The following is a 15,242-nucleotide window of genomic DNA, read 5'->3' as shown; positions in this document are numbered from 1 at the left end:
GTCTTTCCCCCCTACGCCCAAGTCGGGCGGCGATTTGCCCGTCAGAGTCGCTTCGAGCCTCCACCAGAGTTTCCCCGGCTTCGCTCTGTCAGGGTAGATCCCCATCTATGGGTCCGACGCCTGCATCATGCCCCGACAGGGCCGTCAACGCGGCGACCGCCGGGCCGGCGGTGCGCCCCGGGGCTCGGTGAGTCGCCCGAGAGATCCCGCCCTCGGCCGCGAGGGCCTCTCGCTTTCACTTCGCCGTGGGGTTTAGTGGAAACCTGCGGTCGCACAGGCGTCGGACCCCTTGGCCCGTGTTTCAAGACGGGTCGGGCAGGGTACCGGAATAACGTGCGACCTTTCGACGGACCGGAGCCGCCCGCCCGGGAGGCCGAAACCCCCGGGGCGAAACCGCCGCCGTTTGTCCGCGGTCGACCACGGCACCGAATACGCCCGTTTTCTTCCCAAAACTCGCGCCCACGATCGCGGGCCCGAGACCGCGTGGGGCGCGGGAGGGAGACGGCCGGTGCCGGTGGCAGCGGGACCCGCGTGGTGGGGCACGCGCCCGACCCGAACTGGGAAAGGCCCGTCCCGTCCCCGGGGCCCCTCCGCGGGGGGCACGGGCGCCCAGCCGCCACGGCGGGACCGCGCTCGGCTCAGCCGGGTTTCCCCTTGGCGGTTTCACGCGCTTTGCACCCTCCTTCAGAGTTCTTTTCAATTTTCCCCTCACAGTACTTGTTCGCTTTTCGGACTCGCGCAGGTACTTAGCCTTAGGTGGAGTTTACCACCCGCTTCGGGCTGCACTGCCAAGCAACCGACTCCGGGGTCGAGGTGGCGGAAGGGAGCGCCGCCGGAAAGGGCCCTGGCACGCTTGGGCAAGCCACGCTCGAGAAGACTCGCGCGGCGCTCCCGATCCGCTCGACACCGCCCCGAACGCTACAGCTCCCGCGGGCACGGGCCAGGGGGTTTCAGCGCTGGGCTCTTCCCGCTTCACTCGCCGTTACTGGGGGAGTCCGTTGGTTTCTTTTCCTCCGCTTACTGAAATGCTTTAGTTCGGCGGGTTTCCCCCGTCCGGGTATGAGGTCGGCAGATCGCCCCATCGTGGGTTCCGGCGGGCGTTATACTTATTCCGCATACCCACGAAGCCCTCGCTCGCGTGTACATCGAGCAGGCCGAGGATTGAGGAAGAAGCCAGCCCATCCCCGTGCGTGCTTCCGTCTTCGGTGGCGTCTTATTCGTCGTCCCCCGCCATACCAGAGGCCGGGTGGGGACGACGTTCCCGTGGTCAGACGGGAGCCCTCGATTACGGCCGCCGTCGGGCGAGACCCGACCGGGACGGGGACGTCGCGCCGTCAGTCCCCCGAGAAGACGGTTGCGGCGAGTCGTAGGGCCGCCCCTCATACGGACGTGGCCGGTGACTTACGCCACGGCCGCAATTTGGTTCAAGACGTCGATGTTCAATGAGGCAGTGCAGTTCACACAAACTCAATACGGCGGGCCCGCACTCTTCATCGACGCGCGAGCGAGTGACCCACCGCAAAGGGTTTGTATTTTTTTTCTCTCGCTTAAGGGCCAAACGACGACAAAGGGTGTGGGGGGGGAAAGCGTTGCGCGCGCGGTTACTCGCGGGCAACGCCGCCCCCCCGTTTATCGGCTGGACGCCCCCCGGCCAGGGAGCACCCCGGCCTCCCCGGACAGTTTTTTTTAACCTTCACCTTTGGGCGGGGGGCTGGGGCAAAACGAATCGGACGTGATCCTACGAAGGTTCCCCTACGGTAACTTGTTACGACTTTTACCCTCTCGGGGCAGCGCAGTTCGGGCGACATCGCGACGACTGCGATTTCAGGAGCCGAAGTCCGTTCCCCGGCCACCCCGGGGCCCTGGCTGCGCCGTCCCCCAAAGGGTTTAGCGACGGGCGGTGTGTACAAAGGGCAGGGAGTAGTCGGCAGGGGGATGCTGCCCCGTGATACGTGGCTTTCCCGAGTTCACGGCCAACTCGCAGGAAGACCGACCCGGACTGAAGACTCCTACGCTCACGGTCTACACCGCGCCGGCTGGGCCACATGTAGCACACGTGCAGCCCAGGACGTCTAAGGGCATCACAGACTGTTATGGCTCCATCTCGTAGCACTGCTCCCAGGTCAATCCTGCAGGGACGCGGCCTGCGCGACGGCGGTCCGGGGCACGCCTCCCTGAGTGGGAAGACCGACGCCGACCGAGAGCCCAAAAGCCGACCCAACCGTTTGGGGACGGACCCCCCTTGACCGCCGTTTGTTATCCGCCAGGGCAGAGTCTCGCCCGTTATCGGAATGAACCAGGGCGGATCGCCCCACGGGCTAGAAAGGCCATGCACACCCCCCAACGAATCATGAAAGAGCCTCAGTCTGTCAATCCACGCGGTGTCGGACCTGGTAAGCTTCCCGTTGTTGAGTCAATTGAGCCGCAGGCTCCACTCTGGTGGTGCCCTTCGTCAATTCCTTTAAGTTTCAGCCTTGCGACCGTACTCCCCCGGGCCCAGGCACTTGATTTCTCCGGGGCCTCGCGAGGTTCCCACAGGGGACGTCCCGCGTAACCGGTCGGCATGGTTTATGTCGGAACTACCGCGGTACCTGATCGCGTTCGTTCCTCCGACTTTCGTTTTCATGATAACGAAGGCGCTCTTGGCCGGTGCCTTCGCTCTTGTTCGTCCCCCCGCGATGTCGGGATTCCACCCTCCGCGGTAGTACGCCGCCCCCCGGCCGTCTCTATAGACCTCGCCCACCCCCCCCACGGAGACCGGTCCGTGGTTACATTGCGGGGCGGTGGCGTCATCACATCGTTCCGAGCAAAGCTGTGCGGCACGACCTGCTTTGAGCACTCCAATTGATTCAGGGAGAACACCGCCCGTACCTTAGTGTCGGCCCCAGATACGCACGTACCAAGCCGACACGGTTAAGACGGAAAGAGACAAACCGGCGGGCGACGGGCAAGCGATGCCGGCGAGATCCGTCGCGAGGGTCCGGTTGCGGCACCGGAAGGGCACCGCTTGCTCCACCCCCCAAACACGCCGGTGCATAATCGCGGGGCAACGTCACCGCGGTTTGTCGCTCCCGTCCCCTCAGAGATCCAACTACGAGCGTTTTAAACGCAGCAACTACAAATACGCCATCGGAGCTGGATTACCGCGGTGTGGCCCCAGGCTTGCCTCCGATAGGTCATCAACGGCAGTGTTTGGTCTACGCTAAACCCGACCGCTAGGCTCGCATGCGAGCCCAGCCCGCATTTCTTCATCCCTCACGTGCTGGGAGGTGGGTAAGTTGCGCGCCTGCTGCCACCCTTAAGCGTGGTAGCCGTCTCGCAGGCTCCCTCCCCGGGATCGAACCTGATCTCCGTCACCGTAGCCAACACGGGGGGCTCTTCCCCGGGCCGTCTAAATTTGAGGGGGACGGCGAGCAAACGGGCACGCGTAACAGCGGTCGTCACATACCCAGAGTTCCCCTTCACGCCTGGCGGGCGGCGTTAACCCCCCGCCGCCGGTCAAGATCCTAATAAATGCCCCCTCTCCCGCGGAGGTAACCCGTTAGGAGGGGGACTCGTGTGCACTTATTTCTTTAAAATTCGCCCGTAGGGGAAAATGCGCTCGCCCAAAGTTTTTTTCCCTGGGCCCCCGGGGGGCTTACCGGGGAGCGTCCGGGCTGAGTCCTTCCGGCCGTGCGGAGCTTCTTCCCCCCAGGGACGCCCGTTTTTTTAATTGATTAGGGGGAAAAAATGGGAAAAAAAACCCTTTCAGAAAAAAAAACTATGCCCCGGGCCCCAGGCAATCGTGAAAAAAGCGTTTTTAAACCCGGGGTTAAAACCCAACGAAAAAATTGGTGCAGGGGGGGAACGGGGGGGGGGAAAGAAAACTATCACGGGGTATTTTTTTAAATTGATTAGGGGAGAGAATGGAGAAAAAAACCCTTTTTATCGGTATAACTATGCGGGCCGGGGCAATCGTGTAAAAGGTTTACAACCCCGTCTACAGCAACAGAAAACATTAGCGTGCAGAGCGGGACACGACGGCGGAGAAAAACTACTCAGGGCCCGGGTATTCGTTTTACATTGATTACGGGGGGAGAATGCGAGAAAAGAACCTTTTTTCGATTTCCCAAAAACTATGCCCCGAGCCAGGCAATCGTGCTCAAAGCGCTTTAAAAACGGTCTACAGCCAACAGCACACTTACGTGCAGAGCGGGACCCCCGGACAGGAGGGGAAGAAAACATTTACTCAGGCCCAGGTATTCGTTTTAATTGATTACGGGGAGAGAATGCGAGTAAAGAACCTTTCTATGAGTACTAACTATGCGCCGACCAGGCAATCGTGCTCAAAGCGCTTTAAAAAACGCGTCTAAAAGCCAACAGCAACACTTTTCGTGCGAGCGGGACACGACAGGACGGAAAAAAAACTCCCCCGGGGCCCAGGTATTCTTTTTACATTGATTAGGGGGGGGAGAATGGGGGTAAAAAACCCTTTCTATCGAGTCCCTCAACAAAGCGCCGAGCCAGGCAATCGTGTCAAAGGCTTTACAACGGTCACACCCAACAGCAAATTTTTGGGGCAGAGGGGGGAACACGACGGGACGGAAAAAACACTACTCAGGGCCCCAGGTTTTTTGTTTTACATCTTTTTACGGGGAGGAATGCGAGTAAAGAACCTTTCTACGAGTACTCAACTATGCGCCGACCCAGGCAATCGTGTCAAAGCGTTTAAAACGCTTTTCCCCCCCCAAACAGCAACATTAGCGTGCAGGGGCCGGGGGAACGACGGGGGGGGGAAGAAACACTACCCCACGGGGGGGTATTCGTTTTAAATTGATTACGGGGGGGGAAAAATGCGGGGTAAAGACCTTTCTATCGAGTATAAAACTATGCGCGAGCCGGGGCAATCGTGCTAAAAAGCGCTTTACAACGCTTTCTACACCCAACAGCAACACTCAAAGTGCAGAGCGGACACGACAAAACAGAACGGAGAAAACTACTTATTTTTTTTTCCCCTTCGGGATTTACGGGGGAAAGCTGAGCACAAAGTTGAGAGTACCGTTTTGCGACGAAATTTTAAAAGATGCAGTTGGCGGGAAACCGCTTCGAGAAGCCCATTTTAAAGGGAAAAAAAGAAAACCCAAAAAAAAAAATCCCCCAAAAAAATTAAAAAAATAAATAAATTAATTAAAATAGTACAGTTGGCGAATTCTGCTTCGCAAAAAGGCGAGTAAGGAATCGAAAAAAAAAAAAAAAAAAAAAGAGAGAGAGAGAGAGAGAGAGAGAGAAGAGACAGAGAGAGAAGAGAGAGAGGAGAGAGGAGAGATGGTGGAGTATAGAGAGATGAGTGAGAGAAGACGTGAGAGAGAGAGATGAGAGAAAATGCGCGCAATTTCAACAGTAGCGCTGCGACACGAATGCTACAAAATGCAGTTGGCGAATTGCGCTATCGCAGAGGTCAATGTCATGAGGTGACCCAAATTAAAAAAAAAAAATAATTTATTGCGCAAAACCGACAAACTAGCGCAGGACCAAGATATGTTAAAAATATGTGGCGAATTCCGCTTGCAGAGCCTATTAAAGGGACGCGAAAAAAAAAAGAAATTTATGAAAAAAATAAAAGGAAATAAAAAAAAAAAAAAAGCATACAGTTTGCGAATCACGCTTCGCAGAAGCTCTATTAAGGGACAAAAATAAAATTCAGTTGGCGAATTCCGCTTCGCAGAAGCATGTTAATAGGACAAAATAAAATGCACGTTGGCGAATTCCGACTTCTCAGAAGTCTATTCAAGGGACATGAAATAAAATGCAGTGGCGAATTCGCTTCGCAGAAGCCTGGTAAAGGACAAAATAAAATTGCAGTTGGCGAATTCGCTTCGCAGGAGACCTATTTAAGGGCACTAATGAAATGAGTTGGGCGAATTCGCTCGCAGAAGATATTAAGGGACTAAATGTAATGTCAGTTGTTGGCGAAATTCCGCTTCTCAGGATGCATATTAAGGGACAAATGGCGATCCCGCCTTCTTCAGAAGTCTATTAAGGGAATAAATAAATTGCAGTTGGCGAATTCCGCTTGCAGAAGCCTATTAAGGGACTGACAGAAGGAAAAACAAAATTGAAAAAAAAAAAAAAAAAAAAAAAAAAAAATGCAGTTGGCGAATTCTTACTTCGCAGACAGCAAAGAAGGAAAACTTAAAATGCCTCTGGACGGATTAGTGCTATGGACGGATTTAGTGCCTCTGGACGGACTAGAGCCTCTGGACGGATTAGTGCTCTGGACGGATTAGTGCTCTGGACAGGTGGGGAGAGAAAAAAATATTCTCCAAGTTCTTGGAGATTGAACTTTGAAGAAGAAGTATAGTAATGTAAAGTAAATGTATTTATACGTGTTATGACACCTCGCACCGCCGCCGCCGCGCGCCGCACCGCCAGCATTGCCGAAGCCCGAGATGAGCAAGGACTCGAGGCTGGCGATCGGGCGGGCCGTGCCGTTGACGGTGGAAATGGTGGCGAGAACAAACCCTGCTGGTGGGCATATATCTCAGCGTCCCGGGGCTTAGTTCAACGACTCCGCCTTCCAGGATGCTCTAACGCTTACAACACCCCGACGGAAGACTTGTGGTCCGCACGCGATTTCCTTGCCCCTTACGGAAAGTGGATGATACCGACCCAGCCTACGCGCACCACAGATCTAGCGCGCGTTGACGAGCGGGCCGGTCACGGCACTAGCCGACGAACCCGAGGTGTTGCCGGTCTTATGTTGCTGCACGCTAAGGGCCCTAGCTAAGCTCACCTTGCTCACCGGGCGGGGTTCGACTTAGAGGCGTTCAGTCGTACTCCCACGGACGTAGTCCAGGCGCCATCGGCCTGACGACGGACGCTGCGAAACAGAGGTCCGGAACTCACCGTTCCTCTCGTACTGAGCAGATTACCGTTGGCAAGGGCGCTTCATCAGTAGGATAAAACTATCCTGTCTCACGCGGTCTAAACCCAGCTCCTCACGTTCCCTGTTGGCGGATTGAACAATCCGGGAACACCTTGGCGAATTCTGCTTCGCAATGCTAGGAAGAAGCCGGACATACGAAGGATCAATCAGCGACGTCGCTATGAACGCTTGGCCGCCACAGCAGTTATCCCTGTGGTACTTTTCTGACACTCTCGCTTGAAACTCCCAACGTCGAAAGGATCGATAGGCCAACGTTTTCACGGCAGTATTCGTACTGAAAATCCTGGTCGAGCACGGGCTTTTGCCCTTTGCTTACGCGAGGTTTCCGTCCTCGCTGAGTCCGCCTTGGGCACAAAACCTTCGCAGGAGCTTTAGAAGATGTACGCCCTGTTCAAACTACCCGGCCGAGGCGCTGTCCGGCAGGGTCGCTGTCGCCGTCGTGACCGCGTCGGTCCGGGTGTCGGTGGACTCCCCGAGCCGACGCGACGGCGGATCTCTTGACGTCTGACCGTCGTACGCCCTACCATGCTAGAAGGCCGCCGAGGTCCCCACTCCGTGGGAAGTGGATGTCGCGGGGTGTTGCGGTTATTTCACTGGTCGCGCCCGAAGACGCTACGGCTATGCTACACCCCCCCGCTCCTCCACGAGTCGGTTTGAGTCAGCTCGAAGGGTCTTCTTTCCCCGCTGTTTGCACCCCAGCCCGGTTCCCTTGGCTGTGATTTCGCCGGGGCGTAGATAGGGACAGTGGGAATCTCGTTTAATCCGTTTCTGTGCGCGTCGACTAATGAGACGACGAGGCAATTTGGCTACCTTAAGTGAGTATAGTTACTCCGCCGTTTACCGCGCTTTTGCGAATCTCTTCACTTTGAAATTCTAGAGCATGGGCTGAGGAAAATTCAAGTCCCGTAAACACTTTTCCAGGCTGTCGACGACGCTCTGTTTTAATTAGAAAGTCGGATTCCCCTGTCGGTGACAGTTGGAGACAGCGTGAGTCGGAAGGTCGCGGTCGGTTGTCCCCGCAGCAAACGCGCCCCGCGAAGGGGACGTCAGCGAGCGAGGCCGCTCGGCCCGGGGCCCCCACGGGTTTCCGCGCACGTCTCTCCCCTCGGAGTGTCCCTCAGGGTTCGTGCTGGTTCTGCCGCTTCCTCCCCGTAGCCCGACCCGTCCCGGCCTCTCAGAGCCAATCCTTCTCCCGAAGTTACGGATCCAGTTTGCCGACTCCATACTACATTACTCCGTGGACCAGAGGCTGCCTAACCTAGGAGACCTGGCTCGCGGACATTGTAGTACGGACGGGCTGCGAGATTGACGTGCCTCGACGGGTTTTTCACGGACCGCCGTGAGCGCTCCGGACGCAGCCATGTCTTACGGCGACGCTTTTCGGCCTGGCCAGCCCTTTCTCCGGTCGACCCGATTCAGGGCGAACCAGACCTTAATAAGAGGGACGACGGCTTCTCCCCGGTTGCCACGGCTGCGTTCCCCGTTCTGTCGGCGTCGCCGCGGCGCCCCCACGCCGGAACGTAGTCGCGAGAGGGGGGCCCGTTCTCCGCCGCCCGGTTACGAGCGAACCTTAACTGGATTCCCTTGTCGGCGGTCGCAGGGTGACTGACAGGCAGCGCGGCGCCCGTTCGCCGCCCGCCCGGCGCGTGTTTGTACCCGCTTCTCAGCAAGGGAGCTAACCCGCCCTTAGGACCGACTCACCACACGTACATGGCACTGTTCCCGCGGAACCATTCCCCACCATCGGGCCTTGATGGAAAAGTACTCTCCGTTCAATATTTGCCTATACCACCAAAGATACTTCACCCGCGGGGCCTCGAAACGGGTTCGCTCCCGACTTTCACGCCACCGCGGCGCACCTCCTACTCGCCCGGCCTGCCCGGGGAGGGGGTCGCACCCCTCCCGCTGGCGGGGCGGCCGGTGTGGTCTCGACGCTCAGCGCCATCCATTATTCAGGCGGGTCGGTTCGGCCCGGAGGAGTTGTTACATTAGAAACACTCCTTGCGGATTCCGAACTTCGTGGCCACCGCCCTGCCTGTAGTAACGACCACACCTTTTAGCTTTCCCGGAGCGTCCTGCGTTGGGCACACAAACCGGGGTTCGGTTCATCCCGGCGCCAGTTCTGCTTACCAAAAATGGCCACTCGGCACCCGTGATCAGGCCTGGCCGTGCGAGGCGGGTCTGGCGCATCACACGTTGAAAGTTTGAGAGTAGGAGAGGGCGTCCCCCCTTTCGCCCCGATGCCTTCCAACCATTCGCTTTACGATTGAAATCGTTCCGTCGGCTCCGGGCTATCTGAGGGAACTTCGGAGTGAAACAGCTACTTAGATGGTTCGATTGGTTTTCGCCCCCTACGCCCAAGTCGGGCGGTCGTTTGCACGTCAGAGTCGCTTCGAGCCTCCACCAGAGTTTTCCCCGGCTTCCTCTGCTCAGGCGTAGATCACCATCTATTCGGGTTCCCGACGCCTGCACTTCATGCTCCGACAGGGCCGTCAACGCGGCGACGCCGGGCCGGCGGTGCGCCTCCGGGGACTCGGTGAGTCTCGCCCGAGAGACCCGCACTCGGCCCGCGGGGCTCTCGCTTTCACTTAGCCGTGGGGTTTAGTGGAAACCCTGCGGCTCGGCACAGGCGTCGGACTCCTTGGTCCGTGTTCAAGAACGGGTCGGGCAGGGTACGGAAAAAACGCTGCGCAACTTATCGACGGGGAACGGAGCCGCCCGCTGGGTGGCGAAACCCCCCGGGGCGAAACCGCCGCCGTTTGTCGCGGTTTTCGACAACGGCACCCGATACGACCCGCTCTCGTGCCATCTCGCGCCCACGTTCCGCAGGCCGACGTCCCGCTGTTAGGGCGGCGGACCGAGACGGCCCGGTGCCGGGTGGCAGCGGAGACCCGCGTGGTGGGGCACGCGCCTCGCATCCCCCGAACGCGGAAGGGTCCCGTCTCCGGGGCGCCTCCGCGGGGGGCACGGGCGACCAGCCGCCACGGCGGGACACGTCGCTCGGCTCAGCCAGTTTACCCTTGGCGGTTTTCCGCGCTTTGCACCCTCTCTTCAGAGGTTTCTTTTCAACTTTCCCTCACGTACTTGTTCGCTATCGGACTCGCGCAGGTTACTTTAGCCTTAGGTGGAGTTTACACCCGCTTCGGGCTGACACTGCCAAGCAACCCGACTACGGGTCGAGGTCGGCGGATGGGAGCGACTGCCGGCCAAGGGCCTGGCACCCGCTCTGGGCAAGCCACGCTCGAGAAGACTCGCGCGGCGCTCCGATCCCGGCTCACACCGACCCGAACGCTACAGCATCCCCGCGCGGCACGGGCCCAGGGGGTTTCAGCGCTGGGCTCTTCCGCTTCACTCGCCGTTACTGGGGGTTGTACCCGTTGGTTTATTTTCCTCGCTTTCTGAAATGCTTTATTCGGCGGGTTACCCTCGTCCGATATGAGGTCGGCAGATCGCCCCATCCGCTCGGGTTCGCCGCGCGTCGTTATACTTACTTCCGCATCATTTACCCCCACGAAGCCCTCGCTCGAGTTGTACATCGAGCAGGCCCGAGGTTTGAGGAAGAAGCAGCGATCGCGTGGCGTGCTTACCCGTCTTCGGTCGCGCGTTTTATTCTCGCCCCAGCACCATACCTGAGGTCCGGGTGTGGGGACGACGTCTCCGTGGTCAGGAACGGGAGTCCTCGATCTACGGCAGCCAGGTCGGGACGAAGACACGACCGGTACGGCACGTCGCGCGCTCAGTCCCCCCGAGAAGACCCGGTTGCGGCGACGTCGTAGAGCCGACCCTCATTCGGACGTCGTGACGGTGACTTAGCCCCCGGCGCAATTGCGTTTTCAAGACGTCGATGTTCAATGAGGCAGCTGCAGTTCACACGACTCAATTCGGCTAGGCCCGCACTCTTATCGACGCGCGAGCCGAGTTATCCACGCAAAGTTGTATTTATTTCTCTCGCTAAGGGCCAAACGTCGACAAAGGGTGGGGGGGGCAAGCGTTGCGCGCGCGGGTTACTCGCGGCGCAACGCCGCCGCCCCGTTTTCGCCGGCCGTCCCCGGCAGGAGCAAGCCCAGGCCTCACCCGGACAGTGTTTTTTTTAACCCTTCACCGTCGGGCGAGGCGGGGGGCAAAACGAAATCGGACGTGATCCTACCGAAGAGTTTCACCTACGGTAACCTTGGTTACGACTTTTTACCTCTCGGGGCAGCGCAGTTCGGGCGACATCGCGACGCCTGCGTTTTCAGGAGCCGAAGCTCCGTCCTCGCCGGCCACCTCCGCGGGCCTGGCTGCGCCGTCCACGAAGGTAGCGACGGGCGGGTGTGTACAAAGGGCCGGGACTTAGTCGGCACGGGAGATGCTGACCCGTGACTAAGTGGCATTCCGAGTTCACGCCCAACTCGCAGGAAGACCGACCCCGGGACATGAAGACTCTTAACGCTCACTGTCTACACCGAGCGGCTGGCGCCACCACTGTAGCACCACGTGCAGCCCAGGACGTCTTAAGGGCATCACAGACCTGTTATGGCTCCATCTCGTTACGCACTGCTCGAGGTCAATCCCTGCAGGGTCGCGGCCTGCGCGACGGCACGGTTCGGGACCGCCTCTCCCTGAGTGGGAAGACCGACGCCCGACCCGAGAGCGAAACGCCGACCCCAACCCGTGAGACGGACCCACTCTTGACCGCCGTTTGTTATCCGCCAGGGCAGAGTCTCGCCCGTTATCGGATGAACCAGCCGGATCGCTCCACGGGGCAGCAACGGCCATGCTCACCACACCCACCCGAATCACTGAAAGAGCCTCAGACTGTCAATACTCGCGGTGTACGGACATGGTAAGCTTCCCCGTGTTGTGTCATATTGAGCCTCAGGGCTCAACTCCTGGTGGTGCCTTCCGTCAATTCCTTTAAGATTCAGCCTTGCGACCGTACTCCACCGGAGCCCAGGCATCTGATTTCTCCGGGCCTCGCGTGGCTTCCCACAGGGGAGTCCCGGTAACCGGTCGGCATGGTTTTTTTTCTGTCGGTAACTACAGCGGTTACCTTGAGCGCGTTTCGTTCCTCCGACTTTCGTTCATTATCACGATGGCGCTCTTGGCCGGTGCCTTCGCTCTTGTTTCGCTCCACCGGATCGTCGGGATTCCACCCCTCCCGCGGTAGTCCGCCGCCCCCCGGCCGTCTCTATAGACCTCGCCCCACCGCTCCCACGGGAGCCGGTCCCGTGGGTACATTGCGGTGGCGGTTGGCGTTCATCACATCGTTCCGAGCAAAGCTGTGCGGAGCACGACTGCTTGAGCCACTCCAATTGATTCAGGGTGAGAAACACCGCCCGTACTTAGTGTCGGCCCAGATACGACACGATACCAAGCGACCTCCCCGTGCTGGGAGTGGGTAAGTTGCGCCTGTGCCACCCTTAGCGTGGTACCCGTCTCGCAGGCTCCCTCTCCGGGATCGAACCCTGATCCTCCGTCACCGTAGCCAAACGGGGGGCTTTGCCCGGGCCGTCTAAATTTGATGGGGACGGCGAGCAAACGGGACGCCGCTAACAGCGGTTGTCACTTTAACAGAGTTGCCTCAGCCGGGAGGGCGGCGTTAACCACCCGCCGCCGGTCAAGATCTAATAACCCGCCTCTCCCGCGGAGGAAACCCCCTTTTTTTTTTAGGTGGAGGCTGGTGCACGTATTAGCTTGGGTTTCCTACAGGTGTCCGGACAAACATCGCCACCAGTGTATTATCGCCGATATATGAGCAGTTCGCGGTTTCCCCCTTTCTGTGTAGGGGGTGGGGCGTGCATGGCTTAACCTCAAGACAAGCATAAGATAAGGGGGTTTAAACCCTGGTAGCGTTTCCATTCCAAAACCCGGCGGGGGCGGACCCGCTGGACCGGGGCTACGGGCGCCGGGCGACCGGCCCGGCCGAGAAAATTCCAGCGCTCGATCCTTTTGCGACGGCCCTTCTCGAATCTCCCCCACAAACGTTCACCCTTCGCCTTCCGCTGTGGGCGGACGCCGACGCCCCGGGCACGCTCGCGCTCACACGATTTTGGTCCTCTAACGAGGAAGGCCCACTGGGACCGACTCCGGACTTCCCACCACCGCTCGTCCAGGCGCTGGGACCCTGGGTGTACCCCAAAGGCCACCGCGGTTTCGGTCGCCTTCTCAATTTCAATTTTTCCCACCGGGCGACCGCCCTTTCCCACTATACGTCCCAAACCCCTGGTAGGTAAACCCTTTTCCCCTTTTCGGAACTACTAAAAAAAAAAATTTTTTTGGTTTTGCAATTCAGATTCGACCCCCGGCCGTATGGCAAACCCCAGCCGACCTCGAACAGCCCGAATTTCCCATCGCACTACTCTAGCGAAGTAGCCGGGGGGCGTTTTAACGCCCGTAACGGTCTTCCGAGCGAAATACAGGGGCCCCAACGGAAGGGCCCCCAAGTTCAAAAACCGGTCGGCAATGGGGGGTCCCCGGTGCGATCATAGGTGTGGGTTTATTTCTTCAAATTCGCCCGTAGAGGAAATGCGCTCGACCAAAGTTTTTTTCCTGGCCCTCGGAGGTTCCGCGGGAGCGTCCCGCGTTGATCCTTCTCGGGCGTTAGGAGAGTTCTTACCCCAGGGACGCATGCGTAATGCCTGAATCGAAAGAGGCGATAAAAAGTATGAATTTAAAACTCCCAAACCGGGATTTGAACCGGGGGGTTGGCCGGCCCTGGGCCAATCGATCGAGCCCGAGTCTCGATCGCCCGACTCTAGCGAGTAGCGGGGAACGCGTTTTAAAACTCCGCAAGCGAGTACAGGGCCTAACGGGGAAAGGGCCCCGAAGTTAAAAAACCCGGTCGGCAATGGGGGGTCCAGGTGCGATCATAGGTGGTGGGTTTATTTCATTCAAATTCGCTCCGTAGAGAAATGCGCTCGACCAAAGTTTTTTCCCTCGGCCCTCGGAGGGCTTACCGCGGGAGACGTCCCGGCGCTAGAGTCCTTCTCGGCCGTAGCGAGAGCTTCTTACCCCAGGGACGCCGTGCGGTAAAGCCTCGAATCGACGAGGCGATAAAATCGTATGAATAAAGCTCCCAAACCGGGATTTGAACCCCGGCAGGGTTGGCCGGCCCGTGGGCCAACTCGATCGAGCCCGAGTCGTCGATCGCCCGACTCTAGCGAAGTAGCGGGAACGCGTTTAACACTCCGCCAAGCGAGTACAGGGCCCTAACGGAAGGGCCCCGAAGTTCAAAACCGGTCGGCAATGGGGAGGTCCCAGGTGCGATCATAGGTGGTGGGTTTATTTCATTCAAATTCGCTCCGTAGAGGAAATGCGCTCGACCAAAGTTTTTTCCCTCGGCCCTCGGAGGGCTTACCGCGGGAGCGTCCGGCGCTAGAGTCCTTCTCGGCCGTAGCGAGAGCTTCTTACCCCAGGGACGCCCGTGCGGTAAAGCCTCGAATCGACGAGGCGATAAAATCGTATGAATAAAGCTCCCAAACCGGGATTTGAACCCCGCACGGTTGGCCGGCCCGTGGGCCAACTCGATCGAGCCCGAGTCGTCGATCGCCCGACTCTAGCGAAGTAGCGGGAACGCGTTTAACACTCCGCCAAGCGAGTACAGGGCCCTAACGGGAAGGGCCCCGAAGTTCAAAACCGGTGGGCAATGGGGAGGTCCCAGGTGCGATCATAGGTGGTGGGTTTATTTCATTCAAATTCGCTCCGTAGAGGAAATGCGCTCGACCAAAGTTTTTTCCCTCGGCCCTCGGAGGCTTACCGCGGGAGCGTCCCGGCGCTAGAGTCCTTCTCGGCCGTAGCGAGAGCTTCTTACACCCAGGGACGCCCGTGCGGTAAAGCCTCGAATCGACGAGGCGATAAAATCGTATGAATAAAGCTCCCAAACCGGGATTTGAACCCCGGCACGGTTGGCCGACCCGTGGCCCAACTCTGTAAAGTATGCGCGAACGAGGATCGAACCCAAGACCATATAAATTATTATATTTATATATTATTATTATATTATTATTATTATTAATTATTATTATTATATTATTATTATATTATTATTGTTATTATGTGGTGGATGTGAGTAAAGAGGCTTTTTATCGATTATCAACTATGCGCCGGCAGGCAATCGTGCTCAAAGCGCTTTACAACGCGTTACAGCCAACACAAACTTAGCGTGCAGAGCGGCCACGAGGACGGAGAAACACTACTCCGGCCTGGATTCTTTTTACTCTGATACGGGGAGGGGAATGCGAGAAAAGAACCTTTCTACGATTACCAAACTATGGCCGAGCCAGGCAATCGTGCTCAAAGCGCTTTAAACAAGTCTAAGCCAAACAACACTCTAATC

General features: G+C 58.1%; 2 pseudogenes; both read right to left on the bottom strand.

The window, feature by feature from the left end:
- Positions 1-1,373: 1,373 nt before the first annotated feature.
- Positions 1,374-1,528, bottom strand: LOC144962361 (5.8S ribosomal RNA; annotated as a pseudogene).
- A 4,985-nt stretch (positions 1,529-6,513) lies between these two features.
- LOC144962362 (large subunit ribosomal RNA) lies at positions 6,514-10,369 on the bottom strand (annotated as a pseudogene).
- Between the last annotated feature and the right edge of the window lie 4,873 nt (positions 10,370-15,242).

This window comes from Berghia stephanieae, unplaced genomic scaffold (genome assembly GCF_034508935.2).
Source record: "Berghia stephanieae isolate SIO BIC M18660-M18661 unplaced genomic scaffold, UCSD_Bste_1.3 scaffold954, whole genome shotgun sequence".
Classification (NCBI taxonomy): Eukaryota; Metazoa; Mollusca; class Gastropoda; order Nudibranchia; family Aeolidiidae; genus Berghia; species Berghia stephanieae.
This window is presented reverse-complemented; position numbering and strand designations above follow the sequence as displayed.